Here is a 15,000-nt window from a genome sequence, read left to right as displayed (position 1 = left end):
GCGAGAGGAAGGGACGGGAGGGGTAAGTCGGAGGGCTCACACTCACAGGGAAAAAGGGCACCGTGATCGGTGTTCAGTGCAGAGTAGAGATGGGGTCGGGACGCGTGGAGGAATTGCATTCATGGCAGAGAGACAGCACCATGGGTTGGCTGCCATGAAGATGATGATGGATCTTAACAGTCTGCCGTATCGCCGGCATTCCTGGATATGGTGGGTCTTGGTTCTCATCCTCGTACGAATTGCGCCCATTCGCAGTGCAAGCTTCATTCTTTTGTCCAGGTTAACTTCATCCTCTTACCTGCGTGCTCTCGTTATCTTTTTGGGGTTGTTTGGCCTGGTTGGGGTAACAAGGTTACGATCCTGCAGTTATACCAATCCCCTTGTCATATGTCGATACTATAAGGATTTGCCCCTCTTTTTACGACGGTATTTGTAATTCATCCCAAGCCTCCGAAGTATGCTGTAATGGCATCTTCTTCCTCTTCAAACATACCCTCTCTTTCCCCCTTCTAATTTTTCCTCTCATCTTCTAACATTGCCTTCCTCACCTCCTGTTTTCAATTTCACCTCCTTCTCTCACCCCATCTCTCTCCAATCGCCCAAATTTCCCTCCCAATTTCCCTTACCCCATTTCTCCTCCCCCTTCCCTCCTCCAATTGCTCTCCCAATTCCCTCCTTCAATTACTCTCCCCATTCCCTCCTCCAATTGCTCTCCCCATTCCCTCCAATTACTCTCCCCATTCCCTCCTCCAATTGCTCTCCCCATTCCCTCCAATTGCTCTTCCCATTGCATCCTCGAATTGCTCCCCCAATTGCTCTCCCCATTCCCTCCTCCAAGTGCTCTCCCCATTTCCCTCCCCTAATTGCTTTCCCAATTCCCTCCAATTGCTCTTCCCATTGCATCCTCGAATTGCTCCCCCAATTGCTCTCCCCATTCCCTCCTCCAAGTGCTCTCCCCATTTCCCTCCCCTAATTGCTCTCCCCATTCCCTCCAATTGCTCTTCCCATTGCATCCTCGAATTGCTCCCCCAATTGCTCTCCCCATTCCCTCCTCCAAGTGCTCTCCCCATTTCCCTCCCCTAATTACTTTCCCAATTCCCTCCAATTGCTCTTCCCATTGCATCCTCGAATTGCTCCCCCAATTGCTCTCCCCATTCCCTCCTCCAAGTGCTCTCCCCATTTCCCTCCCCTAATTGCTCTCCCCATTCCCTCCAATTGCTCTTCCCATTGCATCCTCGAATTGCTCCCCCAATTGCTCTCCCCATTCCCTCCTCCAAGTGCTCTCCCCATTTCCCTCCCCTAATTGCTTTCCCAATTCCCTCCAATTACTCGCCCCATTCCCTCCTCCAAGTGCTCTCCCCATTTCCCTCCCCTAATTGTTATCCCCATTCTTTCTGCCAATTGATCTCCCCATTCCCTCCTCCAATTGCTCTCCCCATTCCATCCCCCAATTGCTCTCCCCATTGCTTCCTCGAATTGCTCCCCTAATTGCTCGCCTAATTGCTCTCCCAATTTCCTCCTCCAATTACTCTCCCCATTCCCTCCTCCAAGTGCTCTCCCCATTTCCCTCCCCTAATTGTTATCCCCATTCTTTCTGCCAATTGATCTAGCCATTCCCTCCTCCAATTGCTCTCCCCATTCCCTCCTCCAATTGCTCTCCCCATTCCCTCCTCCAATTGCTCTCCCCATTTCCCTCCCCCAATTGCTATCTCCATTCTTTCCCCCAATTGCTCTCCCCATTCCTTCCCCCAATTGCTCTCCCCATTACCTCCTCCAATTGCTCTTCCCATTCCCTCTCTCAATTGCTCTCTCATTCCCTCCCCCAATTGCTCTCCTCATTCACTCCCCCAACTGCTCTCCCCATTCCCTCCCCCAATTGCTCTCCCCATTCCCTCCCCCAATTGCTCGCCCCATTCCCTCCCCCAATTGCTATCTCTATTCTTTCATCCAATTGCTCTCCTGATCCCCTCTTCCAATTGCTCTCCCCATTTCCTCCCCCAATTGTGCTCCCCATTTCCTTCCTCAAACTGCTCTCCCCATTCGTTCCTCAAATTGCTCTCCCCATTTCCTCCTCCAATTGCTCTCCCCATTCCCTCCCCTAATTTCCCCCCTTTTGTCTCCCCAAATTGCTCCCCTTTCTCTCCCCAAGTTGATCCCCTTTCTCCCCCCCCAATTTCTCCCCTTTCTCTCTGCAAATTGCTCCTCCCATTCTCTCCCAAATTTCCTCCCTCCCTCTTTCCCAAAGTTACTCCCCTCCTCTCTCTACCAAATTCCCCCCTCACCCCCCCCCCCCCCACTCTTCTCTTCCAAACCCCACTCTCTTCAAATTGCTCTGCCTCCTTTCTTCCAAAAGCTTTCATAATTTATTCTCCCTTATTCCCTTCCTCTAACTTATCTCCTCCTCTTCTTCTTCTTCAATTGAGCCCCCTATAATCTGCCACAATAATTCTCCCCCATTTGCTCTGCTCATCCCCCCTGCTCTCAATTACTTCTCCCTTCCTGCTCTCTCCCCAATTACTTCGCATCCCCTCTCATCTCCTCCAATGGCTTCCCGGCACCTGTTATATTCACATATTTTGTTTCATTCTCTCCCTTTCCCCCCAAATGTTTTCCCTCTCCCCTAATTGCTTCTCTCCTCCTCTCATCTATTCCAATTGTTTTTCCTTCCCCTTCTCCTCCACACTAATTGCTTCCCCTTTCTTTTCTCATTTTGGCTTTCTTTCTCGTCTCCCCCAATTGCTTCTCCCCTCTCATTTCCCCCAATTGCTTCACCCCTCTCCTCCCCCCTCCATTGTGTTTGGTGTGGTGTATGATGACCTGAGACTGAGCACAGCATTTTTCCTTGTATGGGTTTGTTATTTTGGGATTTGTTTTTTTATTACTTTTTAAAGCAGCCTTTAGCGTGGGAAAGGTTCTGATTTCCGGCCTTATGCCAGTGTGGCCTGATTGGCCTGTTCATCAGGACTTCATGGTGTAAGCATTCAATGTGTGGAGTACATTTATTGGCAGAGATAATATGATCTATATGATGATGATGTGTATGATGTGTATGGAAGGTTCTTAGAACCATGGAAAGGCAGTCAAGTCCACCTTGTCAGTTGTTGTTGTTCTATAGTCCCGGACAGTTCTCGGGAGAAGCCCTCAGCACTGAGACGGCCGATCGATCTCGCAGGAGCGACCCAGAGATCCCACACATCCAGGATGGTGTACCTTCCCTCCCGCTTTCATGAAGTTAGGGCCACGACAGAGTTAGAGAGGGAGAGAAAAAGAGAGAGAGACAAGAGGGAAAGGGCCGGTCCATGGGGACCGATCGGCACTCTGACCGTGACCACGCTGCCCTGACAAATCCGGGCAGCAGGGAAGAATGGGGAAGATTTGGCCCCTGACGCGTTGGGGGGGGGGGGGGGGGGTACAACCACCGTGAAGAGGCGTCCCCGATAGTTGTACCCTGTCAGTTGTTGGCAATGAGATCGCTTTTGCTGCTCGTTTTGCTTTTATTTTGATATTGACAATCTCATCAGGATAGGTGTCTGTGAACAGCCCCAGCTATCTTTGATTGGTGACGATCTACCTGTTTTGGTCTCCAACCACTGGACACCATATGCTCTGCTGGACTGAGTTTGCATCTCTGGAACAAATAATGACCCGAGTGTGTATTTGTATTTCAAAGACTCGCAGTATTATAGCTGGCAATTCATTTGATCACACTGTATCGAATGTTGATTTGACTGTTATCCAAATCCGTGTGTGAGGCCTTGGGAACGCTGAGCCTTCTCTGCGGAGCTGTCTTGCATCCGTCGGAGTACTCGATGATCCATTGGCAAATGAGGAGGATCAAAACGGTTTTTTAGCTTTACAAAAAGTTTTTTCCCCTTTAAAAAAAAAGTTTCAGAGCCATAAATGTTGCTTCCCTTTCGATGGCATCATTAAACTCGCCCACCGCTGGGAAACATGCGTGACATTGGTTGCCAGCAACGTCGAAAAGGACTTGCATCCTTGCAGAGTTTCTGTAGCATTTATGGGGGGGGGGGGTCCACACCGCTCCCCTCTTCCCCCATCCTATCCTCCATGTTTGTTTGACACCCTGAACTGAAACTATATGATATGATTATTTGCGGTCCACCCGCATGGCGGCGGAGTTTTGCAATTGCTTGTCTGTCCGTCTGTCTCTCCAGGCCATAACCTTTTTTACCATTTGAGATTTTGTTATCAATTTTTCAACAAACCTTTATTATGAAAACAAGACTGATGGATAATTCGGTCAAAATGTCTCAGGGCAGAGCAGAAAATCACTTTTTAAATTGCTCAAAATTGAATCGAAAAAGGTTGCACGGCCGGATTTTTTGAATAAGATTTTCATATCGGCTAACTGAATTCAACCACCAACTATTTTTGAGATCAGCATTGGCCAAAAGGTCAACATAGGCCAAAGGTCAACAACCATTTCAAATTTCTAAAATCCTCAATTTTCATCCGATTGACCTGAAATTTGAATAGGATTTTCATCTTGGCAAACTGAATTCAACCACCAACTATTTTTGAGATCAACATTGGCCAAAAGGTCAACATAGGTTTCAGGTCAACCGCTTTTTTCAAATTATATACGCCATTTCGTGTCTGTCTGATGAATTTTTGACGCCAATACATTCCGTCGTTACTTATCCAATCTCAACCAAACTTGACAGGATGATGAAGGGTTACATAATGAAGGTTGTAGCGCATTCATTTGCCCGCCTCCGCGAGAGGGTTTCTCCCCCGAGCGGGTTTTCCCCACCATTGCCGTGAATGGCGTTGCGTGTTGAGGTGTATATCAATGTTAAATTGGCTTTATCGTGGTGTTTGTCCAAAGAAGAAGATTTATCGTGGCGTTTTTCCAAAGACGCTTTCAATAACAAAATTTATGATAATCGCGTATTGTTAATGTTATTACAAAACAATATTAATACTAATAATGTCCCACTTCCCCACAGCGTTTTTCCTGCAGTGGTAACCTGTATAAATAGCTTATCTTACTAGAATTCACCAAATGTCTGTCTGTCTGTCCGTCCGTTCGAAGGTACCACAAAAACGGCTGAACCGATCGCAACAATATTTTGTGTGGGTAATCCTGGGATCTCCTGGAGTAAAATAGGATATACTATATTGTTTTTCCAATTTCAGCTTTGGCCTCCGGCATTTTCAGCTTTGGACTCCCGTATAACGTTATTTTCCCGGGTGCCGCACAAATGGCTGCACCTACAGCACAGCTGCACCGATTGGCTGCACCTATCGGACTTGGTGACCTCGGACAAAGACCTTTTATAAGGACATGGGTGGAATCCCTGCTTGAGAGAATGCCAACCCCCTCCCCGCCATCAAGGTCGTCTCTCCAACTCACAATCTCACGAGATATGCGGAAAGGACGACGCAAAACCAATTATCTTCTTTCTGATTCTTATATAAACATCATTAAAAGTAAATAATGACCTCGGCCAAAGTTCAAACGATGGGAGTTTAATCTCCACATGAGAGAATTCCACATAACTATTTGGGCGGTGTATACGCTAACAGATCGCTGTCTCCATCAATCTTGCCAAGGCCGTAACACCTATCGGCTCAAAATCCTTTTAACTGTTGACTTGGTAGTTTTTACAATGAAGGAAACATTAACAATGTTGTTAAAAGTTTATTTTGTGATTAATTTGTGATTGGAGTTATGTTGTTTGGAATGAAAAAAGAGATATCGAGTTCAAGTAAATGACAACATGCCATGATGGTTTCTACTTTCTGAACGTCAACTTCGCGGATCGCCATATGCAGATTCGCCACGGACCCACGATCGATGTTTCTATATGTGAACGTACCCGTTTGTTTGCGAACGGGTACGTTTTTCATGGAAGTCCTTCACAAACTTGCTGTCCATGTCTGACGTGCGACTGAAGGTGCTACAGGAATGTGGAATTTATTGGTTTCATACTTTAGCATTCGCCATATCTGCATTGCCTGTTTGCCTCTGGCCTCCCACCCGTGCATAGCACGGGTATCTCACTAGTAGTTATAGTGGCGTTTCCGTGGGAGCAACGGCTTCTACAGGACGTAGCTCTTTCAGCTCTTTCACGAGCCTTGATCCTGTATACAAGAAGAAAAAAAAGAAAAAAAAAATATTATAAACCACAAACACGGATGCTTTTTAAACAGTCACTAATGCTCTTTATAACACTAAATGAAGAAATTTGGAGGAATCCCAACATCCATGAAGTAAGGTTTACTTACAGAACTGAGCGAAGTTCTACTGCACTCTATATAACCCACAAATGTTGGGTGAATAACATGGCCCTTTCTGCCGCGACCGTGGCATTTTTCGTAGCGAAATTTTGAAACTCACTCCTGCTGTTTGATACGATACTGAAAGGGAGAAGCTCGGGTTGTGCTCCTTTACCAAGCAGCTAGCTACCGCTTGCCAAGCCCACCGTTCCTTATCAATGGTTTTGAATGGAGTGCTTGCTCGGATGCTTAAACCACTTGGCGATCTCTCCACAAGAAACTTGGTAAATGAACTCACACCCAATGTTCTTGAGATCCGACCATAGATCGACTGTAATTTACATACCCCAAAGAGGAATGACCCTTTTTATCCCTCTCCCTTAGTGAGCGGGTGTACTAGTTTCTTAAATCCTCAATTTTCATCCGATTGACTTGAAATCTGAATAGGATTTGCATATGAGCTTACTGAAACCAACCACCAACTATTTTTGAGGTCAACATTGGCCAAAAGGTCAACATAGCTAAAAATTCTAAAATTGTCAATTTTCATCCGATCCTGCATGTCAGGTCACTGAATTCAACCACTAATTATTTTTGAGGTCAAAAGCAGGCATGCTCTACTGAGTGCCATTCTACTTTGTTCTGTTTTGCCAAGTGTTGCTCTATGAGTGATTTTTCATTCGTCCGTCTGTCTGTCTGCCCATCATGTTATATACTCAATGGTTGAGCAGAAATTCACTATACCTGGTAGATATGATCACCACATGGCTATGATCACCACACAGTTGAAAGAGCAGTATCATTTTTGGCCCTCTTTTCTGGCGTGGGGGTTGAAATGTCAAATATCAAGAAAATGCAATTATGGGTAGGTTTTTTTTCAACATTTTATAAGGAAACTGTATATGCAATCAACATTGGGGGCGCATGACATATGTAACGATTTTTATTTTACCCAGGGTTCATGCCTAGGCTATCAGTGTCTGCATGGGCATTATGACAATCGCCCTTTGGATGAGCTCACAGCCCTAATTCTTCTCTTTAATAATCATTAATTAATTGAAAGATAAAGCCTTCGGATCACAGTGTCAAACAGGAAAAAATATTTTAACTCAAAATTTGATATCGAGTCATTCCTTGTGGAACTTTTTGCCATCTTTCAACTTTGCTGTAGGTGGAAAGCATGGTGGTTTGCAATTGTGCACCACTGACTTCACACCTCTCCTTCACTCCTTCACTTCACTATTTACCTCCGCAACCAAAGGTGGATGGAGGTTATGTTTTCACCCCTGTCTGTCATTCTTTTTGTTTATCTGTCTGTCTGTGAACAGGATATCTCAAGAAGTTGTGGATGGATTCAAAAGAAATTTGATGGACAGGCTGGGTGTGTGACAATGACGAAATGATGAGATTTTGGTGAAGATCCACATTGGATACTACAATTTTTTTGTGATTCTTCACCTTTGAGAGATACGGCTAAAAACGAGGGATTGCACAATGTCTCAAAAAGTTGAGATGTCACAAGGACTAATTCATTCATTTTTGGTGAAGATCTGAATATTGATTCGGATATGAGAATTATTTAATTTGTATAAGTGATTCTTCACCATTGAGAAATGGGGCCAAAATGATATATGTGCTATATAGGATCATATTTCAAAAAGTTGTGGATGGATTATGACAAAACCTGGTGGATGCGTTGGTTAGGTGACAAGATCAAGCGATTAGAATTTGGTTCAGGTCCGGATCCAGATCCGGTCTATCGGTGGGATACAAAACGTAAACTGTTCAGCCTGGCGGAGGTATGCGCTCAACCGAGTTCCGTTCTAGTTGTTATTTTAATGAAAATTTCCTGCCCAAAAGTATATATTTTCATAACCTGGTAACACAGCCTTTATATCAGTATAAAGCAATGTAATTTTTTTGAGGCGAAGGAAACGTAAAAGGGAAATGTCAAGAGATGTGGAATGTTTGGTTGGGTTTTTGCACGAAACTGACGTAATGGATATATCAGTTTGGAGGAATTCCATCATTGACTGAACCCCCTGAAAAAGGGGGAAATAGCCTTAAACTACTGCTTCTGTTGTTGTTGTTGTTGTTGATGGAAAAGTAAAACAGACTCAACATTGAAACCCTTTCATTTTGCACTGCCATCTGAGAATGTAACTTGCGCGTTTACCTCGTCATGAAACACACCTTCACTGATGAGCAACACTCTCCTCTTTCTCCCCCAGGGGTTTTAAGCCATGGCGTTATTGAATGACAACATTCAGCAGGCATAGCTCAGAATGTAATAGCGAGAACTAACAATGGAAAGTGTATTGGGCTCGGGCTACTTTAACATGAGATGTTCTTATAAGAGTAGGAGCAGGGTCGTTTCACACAGGTAGACGTGATCGTTTATTTGCCTAGGTTGTCTATCAGTGCCTGATTATTGGACTAATTGTGTCCTGACAATTATTGTACCAAGCAGCAAGACACAGAGATGTTTGGTAGTTTTTTTTTAGCTTTATAAGTTAAAATGCATTTGCATTATTGTTTAACCACGTGCACAGAAGAAGCCTGGTGTTGGCTTAGCGGTTCGGGTGCCGGCTTGGGATCCTAGGATCCTGGGTTCGAATCCCGGTCGATCGCTGAATTAACGCCAGGGGGGTTGACTCAGCCTGTCATCCTCCCGAGGTCGGCAAATTGAGTACCAGCTTGCTGGGATGAATGATCCCGGTGTGTACCCAGATTTAGAATAGGTACACCGTATCCCTGCGCATCGTAAGAGGCGACTAAGGGTTGGTGTCAGGAAGGGCATCTGGCCATAAAAACATTGCCTCAAACAGGGAACCATGATTATCATGGGGACCGCAAGGCTAACCCCCGCTCTAGTGGGGAAAAATGGCCTTAAAACGATCATTCATTCATATTCATTCACAGAAGAAGAAAAAGAATAAATCCACTCATTTGGCGTCTTCAGACATCGGGCTGCTGAGGCAGTTTTTCCTTGGCTAGGGGGCACAATCATGGATTAGTCGCCACTCCAACGTAGCCTCATTCTTCCCAGTAAGCTGGTACTCATTTAATATGACGTCGGAAAAATGACAGGCTGAGTAGACCCACCTGGTGTTAATTCAACGGATTGACAACTCAGGACCTTAAGATCTTAAGCCAGCCACCTTAACTACTGAGCGAACACCAAGCTACCAAGCACACCACAACACAAAATGGCGTAGCCACAGTACATGTAAATTTTGCGAAAGCAACATGTATATGTATGGCACAGGTACTTAACTGTTTGAAGCTGGAAGGTTCAAATCTTCTGCCTTCGTCTGACCTCCCAGTTATCCGACAGGATGGCATCGTTGTTTAGGCGCGTGAACGGAAATTTCTCAAGCTGGGCAATGCATGTGTGTGTGCTTATGTGTGTGTGTGTCTATTACTCGTTATTCAATGATTCTTGTTCGGTCAGACGTGGGGAGTTTTCAGCCCAAGTCTTTTACAAACAGGCTGGCGAGGCCTCATGTTCAACAGAAATATATATATACTAGCCGAAACCCGTGAAACATCCACGGAAGGGAGGATGTGGTGTATGGATAGAGTGTACTATTATGGATGGCATAGGGGATTTGCTTGTCCGAGTAAGAGTTAGGAAGAAAGATGAGAATGAAGAGTGCGTATATGAACAACGATCGCCGACACCGGCACAAATGCATGCTCTGGATTGTCCACTTAGTGGACGGCTTGCTTTCGCCTTCGCCTGTCCAATCAGCGGACGGCTTGCTTCGCCTTCGCCCAGCAGACGCCAATACGATGGCGTCGTAAGATGGCGTCGTATCGGCAGTTAATCGGATGCTTTTGGGCCCCAGCGTCGGCTAATTCAGATTTTTCGAGTATGGCTGTACGTGATAAACAAAGAGCGCGGTTCGTAGATCGTAAATCCATTAGTGCCGTGGGCATCGGGTCACTGGGCGCGGCGTAAAAGGGATAACAAAGTCGAGTCCTTACGCTATTATTATATAGATGTATGTATGTATGTATGTATGTATCCATGCACTGTATGAATATGCTCCTGCTCAGTTACTAATAGAAGGCTTTTACGGCCTATGCAGGTTGACTGATGGTGTAGCATCTGACACTGCTTAATGCAGTGGGTGTTTCTTTTTTTACAGAATGCAAATGAGCCTAAATGTGTGTTTAATTTTGATATCATTCTTCCCAGTAACAATTTGGCGATCTCATTGACTGTTTAATGGGTACCTAAATAGAGTGGATGTGTGGCAGGCACCCCTTGTTGATAAGGACCCTTGCAGAAAGTGCTGGTGTAGCACAGGGGTTTATGGTTACCATACCGCATGGTCACCCTGGTGTTGGGCTAGCGGCTAGGGTGCCGGCTTAGGATCCTAGGATCCTGGGTTCGAATCCCGGTCGATCGCTGAATTAACGCCAGGGGGGTTGACTCAGCCTGTCATCCTTCCGAGGTCAGCTAATTGAGTACCAGTTCACTGGTAATTCCCTGTTTGTCGTTAAAGGCGGCAAAAAGGGCTGGCGTCAGGAAGGGCATCCGGCCGTAAAACATTGCTTCAAAAAAGGTGACCAAAAAACAACAACAACCATGGTTCCCGAAAAAGGCCAACCCCCGCTTTGCGGGGAAAAATGGCCTCTAAAGGTGGTTTTTATACCGCATACCAATTAAAGGGGAACCCAAACACAATTATTTTTTTTCTGAAAACCATTGAAAATCATTAATCACTGCCTAATTTTAAGTGTAGTTTAAAAATTTTTTTGCCAATCAGAAAATGTCGAAAAATAGTCCGAGAGTGTCGATTTTCGATTTCGCCAGTGCCGTCACACCATGCTCTCACCTTGATCCAAATGGCAGTTTGCATAGGGAAGCAGTGCATTCCGAGATTGGATTCCGATACTGATTCCTCCGTCATTAGCAACTCTGAAGGTTTTGAGTATGCTGAAACTGATCAGTGGAATTTAGAAGAAACTATTGAAGACAAAATTAGTGATGGAAATGCTTTTGCGGATATTGTAGATCCGAATCGTTTCGAACTTTGAGCGAGCAAATCAGATGAAGATGGTGTTCGGAAAGATGGCGGTGTTGGTATCGCAGATGAAAACACCGGTCATATATTCACTATAGATTGGTAGGTTTGTAGAATGTTCACTTTAGATTGGTAGGTTTGTTTTTCCTTTCAATTGACTGGTTTATCAAGGATTTTGTATTGAATTAAAATAAAATCAGTTGTATTTAATTTGAGAAGAAATGCGGAACGAACTCCACACCGACACCACCCAGTCATACGGTTGATGGGGGATTGGAGGGGGGGCGAGGGTAGGGGGGAAGGGTGTGGGTAGGTGGTGGGTATTGTGGAGGTGATGGGGGGGGGGGGGAGGGTGTGGGGTGGTGTAAGATAACTGCCTTATTCGTCACGCCTTCACTGTGGTGTTCTCTTGGGCGATCTCAAGCGATCCCGCTCGAGACGCGAGAGCATATATTTTATTTCACAAATCACGGAACAGGAACAGCATTGCATTACATCTCCTCTCCTTCAAAATGAAAATCAATTTCAAGATTAAGTTTGTCCGGAATGCTTGTGTGTGGTGGTGGTGGGTATTGGGTGGGCGATGGTTGTGGTTGTGATGGTTGATGGGGGATTGTGAGGGGGATGGTGGAGGACTGTGTGGGTTGTCATGGGTATTGTTAACTAGGGTTTTTGAGCTCTTCAGATGTGGTGAGCATGGTGGCGGCGATGTTAGCCAGCACATGTAGCAAGATGAGATTGGTCCAAGGCAGACCAACACAGGTGTTCGATTCACCACTAAAATCGCCCGTGTCCATATGTTGGTAGATTGACAGACATCGTCTTACAGATTCGTGAGATGGTTGTTTCTTTGGGGATGGCATCCTTTCTCAATCCTAGTGGATAACTACAATATCTAGCAATATCTGTTGTTTCATAATAGTGCTCTCTAAAATATTCCGAGCACAAAAACGAATATTTTGTAGGCCCGATCCACACTCGGGTATGTCAGACAAACCTCGTCCAATTTCTGGCAACCCTCGGATCTTTCGGCCATTGGTGTAGCATGAAACCATCTCGATTTGTATTGACCACCATTCATCCAGCATGTTTATAGAAATTCGGAAATTATTCACTGTTTGAGTTGAATCGTATTGCGATGATACACATACACAATATGGAAGTGGCGCTCGTCTTCATGGTACGATGTCATGGCTAATCGTGAAGAAGATTTCGACCATTAATTGCAAAATTACCCACTTTATAAATCGTAAATCAGAAAAAGACACATCATGTCTATTTTGTAGGGTATCAAGGGATAGATTAGTGTTGAGGTAGTCTGAGCATTTGGGTTCCCCTTTAAGGTGTGTGTGTGTGTGTGTGTGTGTGTGTGTGTGTGTGTGTGTGTGTGTGTGTGTGTGTGTGTGTGTGTGTGTGTCCCACTTCATAAGGATAGGTTTTAAAGGCTTTGAGTAGTGCTTTAGGAAGGATTTGAGTGCTTTAGGAGGGACGCACAGTCGCACACACACACACATACATACATACACACACACACACACACACACACACACACACACACACACACACACACACACACACATTTATTTATTCCGACGCTTTGTGAAAAAAAAGGGGCAATATTGTAATCTGCTCTGTCCATCCGTCAAGCTCTCTCCTCATAAACCATTGGGCAGAAATTCAGCAAACCTGGTAGTCATGATCACCGCGTGTCAAGAACATGTAAGAGCAGTATCATATTTGGCCCTGTACTGCCCACTAGGTGGAGCAAAAACGTCAAATACCAAAAATATGCAATTCCAAAAATGTTTTTTATACACAATTTCGATGAAACTTTGGCCATGGAATCAACTGAGGGATGCATGACATGTGTAACGATTTTTTTGATTTGACCCCTTGTTCATGCCCATGGGGGTCGGGACTTAATGTCACAATCAGTCAAAACGGGGATTTTTTTTTAAACTCAAAATTTGATATTGGGTCATTTCTGGTGGAACTTTTTGCCATCTTTCAACTTTGCTTTAGGTGGGAAGAGTAGAATTTGCGATCACACCATCATCTTCGTTCCAGTTTTATAAATTATATACAGCACACCCCAGAATTCTGCCAACTATCAGATTTTCTACTTTTTACCTGAACATGCATACATTATAATGTTTGATAAGTTTAGTTTATTTATGTTTCCAGTATACCATAAATAAGTAATTCAATGTGGAATTATGGTACAAGGATGATAAAAGGTATACTATAAATAATTTGAGAAGTGTGTGTTTGTTTGTTTGACGTATATGCATCCTTGAACCGCTGGATGGAATGAGTTGAAAATTGGGGGTTATACTTCTAAGCGTGTTGGTTTTGAGTGCTTAAAAAAGCATAGCCCCCTGGGTTTGGGGTGGGGAGAGGATGCAAATTGTCTTTATGTAAATGTGTATCATATAGTGCCATCTGGTAGGAATTGGTATTACAAATAATCATAAACACAACAACAACAACATGCATTTTAAAGTCCATTTTCCCTACTAGAGCGGGGGTTAGCCTTGCGGTCCCCATGACAATCTTCTCCATTTTGGCCTATTTTCTGCATCTCTCCTTGTTAACCCCCTTGCCCGCATTTTCTTCTTCCACCATCTTTAGCCAAGTCTTTCTCGGTCTTCCCCGTCTTCTACTTCCTTCTACATTCATTTCCATCACTCTTCTCAACCAGTCACTTTCCTCCTTCCTCAACACATGACCAAACCATCTCAACCTGTTCCTCTTCACAGCATCAATCACAGGCTCTATTCCCATCATCTTTCACAATTCATCATTTGTCTTCCTCTCTCTCTCAACGATACTCCACACATCCACCGAACCATTCGCATTTCCACCCTTTCCAGCCTTCGTTGCTGCTCTACGTTCATTACCCATGTCTCGCTCCCATAAATCATAACACCTCTCACACATGCAGCATACACCTTTTCCTTCAGCTTCAACGATACTCCCTTCCTCATCAGCACGCCCCTCAATTCCCGAAACTTCTTCCATGCACATCTCACTCGAGCAACTGTTGCTGTGTCTGAACCACCTTCTCCATTCAACATGTCTCCTAGGTAGCAAAATGTTTTCACAACTTCCAGCTTCATGCCGTCTCCAAGATACAAATCATCATAAAATACACCAATTATTTGCACTAGCAACGGTACCGGCCCTATGGGCGGGGTTTCAATTGGGAGGCCCAAATGAAAAGGCAAAATATCAGAATTGAAGGCTTTTTCAAATTTTAAACTATTTATATAAACATCCGTTAAATCATATCACATGCAAATCATCAAAATCTAAACAGTATTTGTCGAATTTCAATAAAAGCCACATCACTGTTCATATCGGTAAATATTATATTTATTTACCCACCCAAAATTTCATTGCGATTGGTTCAGCCGTTTTTGCGGTACCTGGGAACAGACGGACAGACGGACATTTGTTGAATTATAGTAAGATGAAGACCATAGACATTGAAGTTCTGAAATTACCCGGTCTTCAAGGATGGGATCTTTATTCTTATGAATAATTAAAGGTGGTATGTTGGTAGATGGTAAATTACATATGAATAAATAAATAAATAATTCAAAGTTGTGTAGTGATCGTGGAAAGACTCAAGTGAATACAAGTAAATAATTGTTCCTGAAAACTGATACAGTTCGGTACTGTTGTCTCCCGTAAACCGTTTTTTAAATAATTGCCGAAA

General features: G+C 44.2%; 1 protein-coding gene across 7 annotated transcripts in view; it reads left to right on the top strand.

The window, feature by feature from the left end:
* The window catches only part of LOC137411513 (3',5'-cyclic-AMP phosphodiesterase 4D), a 626,580-nt gene that overhangs the window by 527,465 nt on the left and 84,115 nt on the right, over positions 1–15,000 (top strand). For 2 of the 7 annotated variants that reach the window (XM_078769747.1, XM_078769742.1), the window contains exon 1: positions 1–302. This exon is cut by the window's left edge. The exons of the other annotated variants lie outside the window; for them this stretch is intronic. The gene's annotated coding sequence lies outside the window, so the exon portion shown is untranslated. The remainder of the gene's footprint in view (positions 303–15,000) is intronic. 7 annotated transcript variants of the gene reach the window in all.

Source organism: Myxine glutinosa, chromosome 1 (genome assembly GCF_964187855.1).
Source record: "Myxine glutinosa chromosome 1, kmMyxGlut1.1, whole genome shotgun sequence".
In the NCBI taxonomy this organism is placed as follows: Eukaryota; Metazoa; Chordata; class Myxini; order Myxiniformes; family Myxinidae; genus Myxine; species Myxine glutinosa.
The sequence above is the reverse complement of the archived record's forward strand: the minus strand, read 5'-3'. Positions and strand labels throughout refer to the sequence as shown.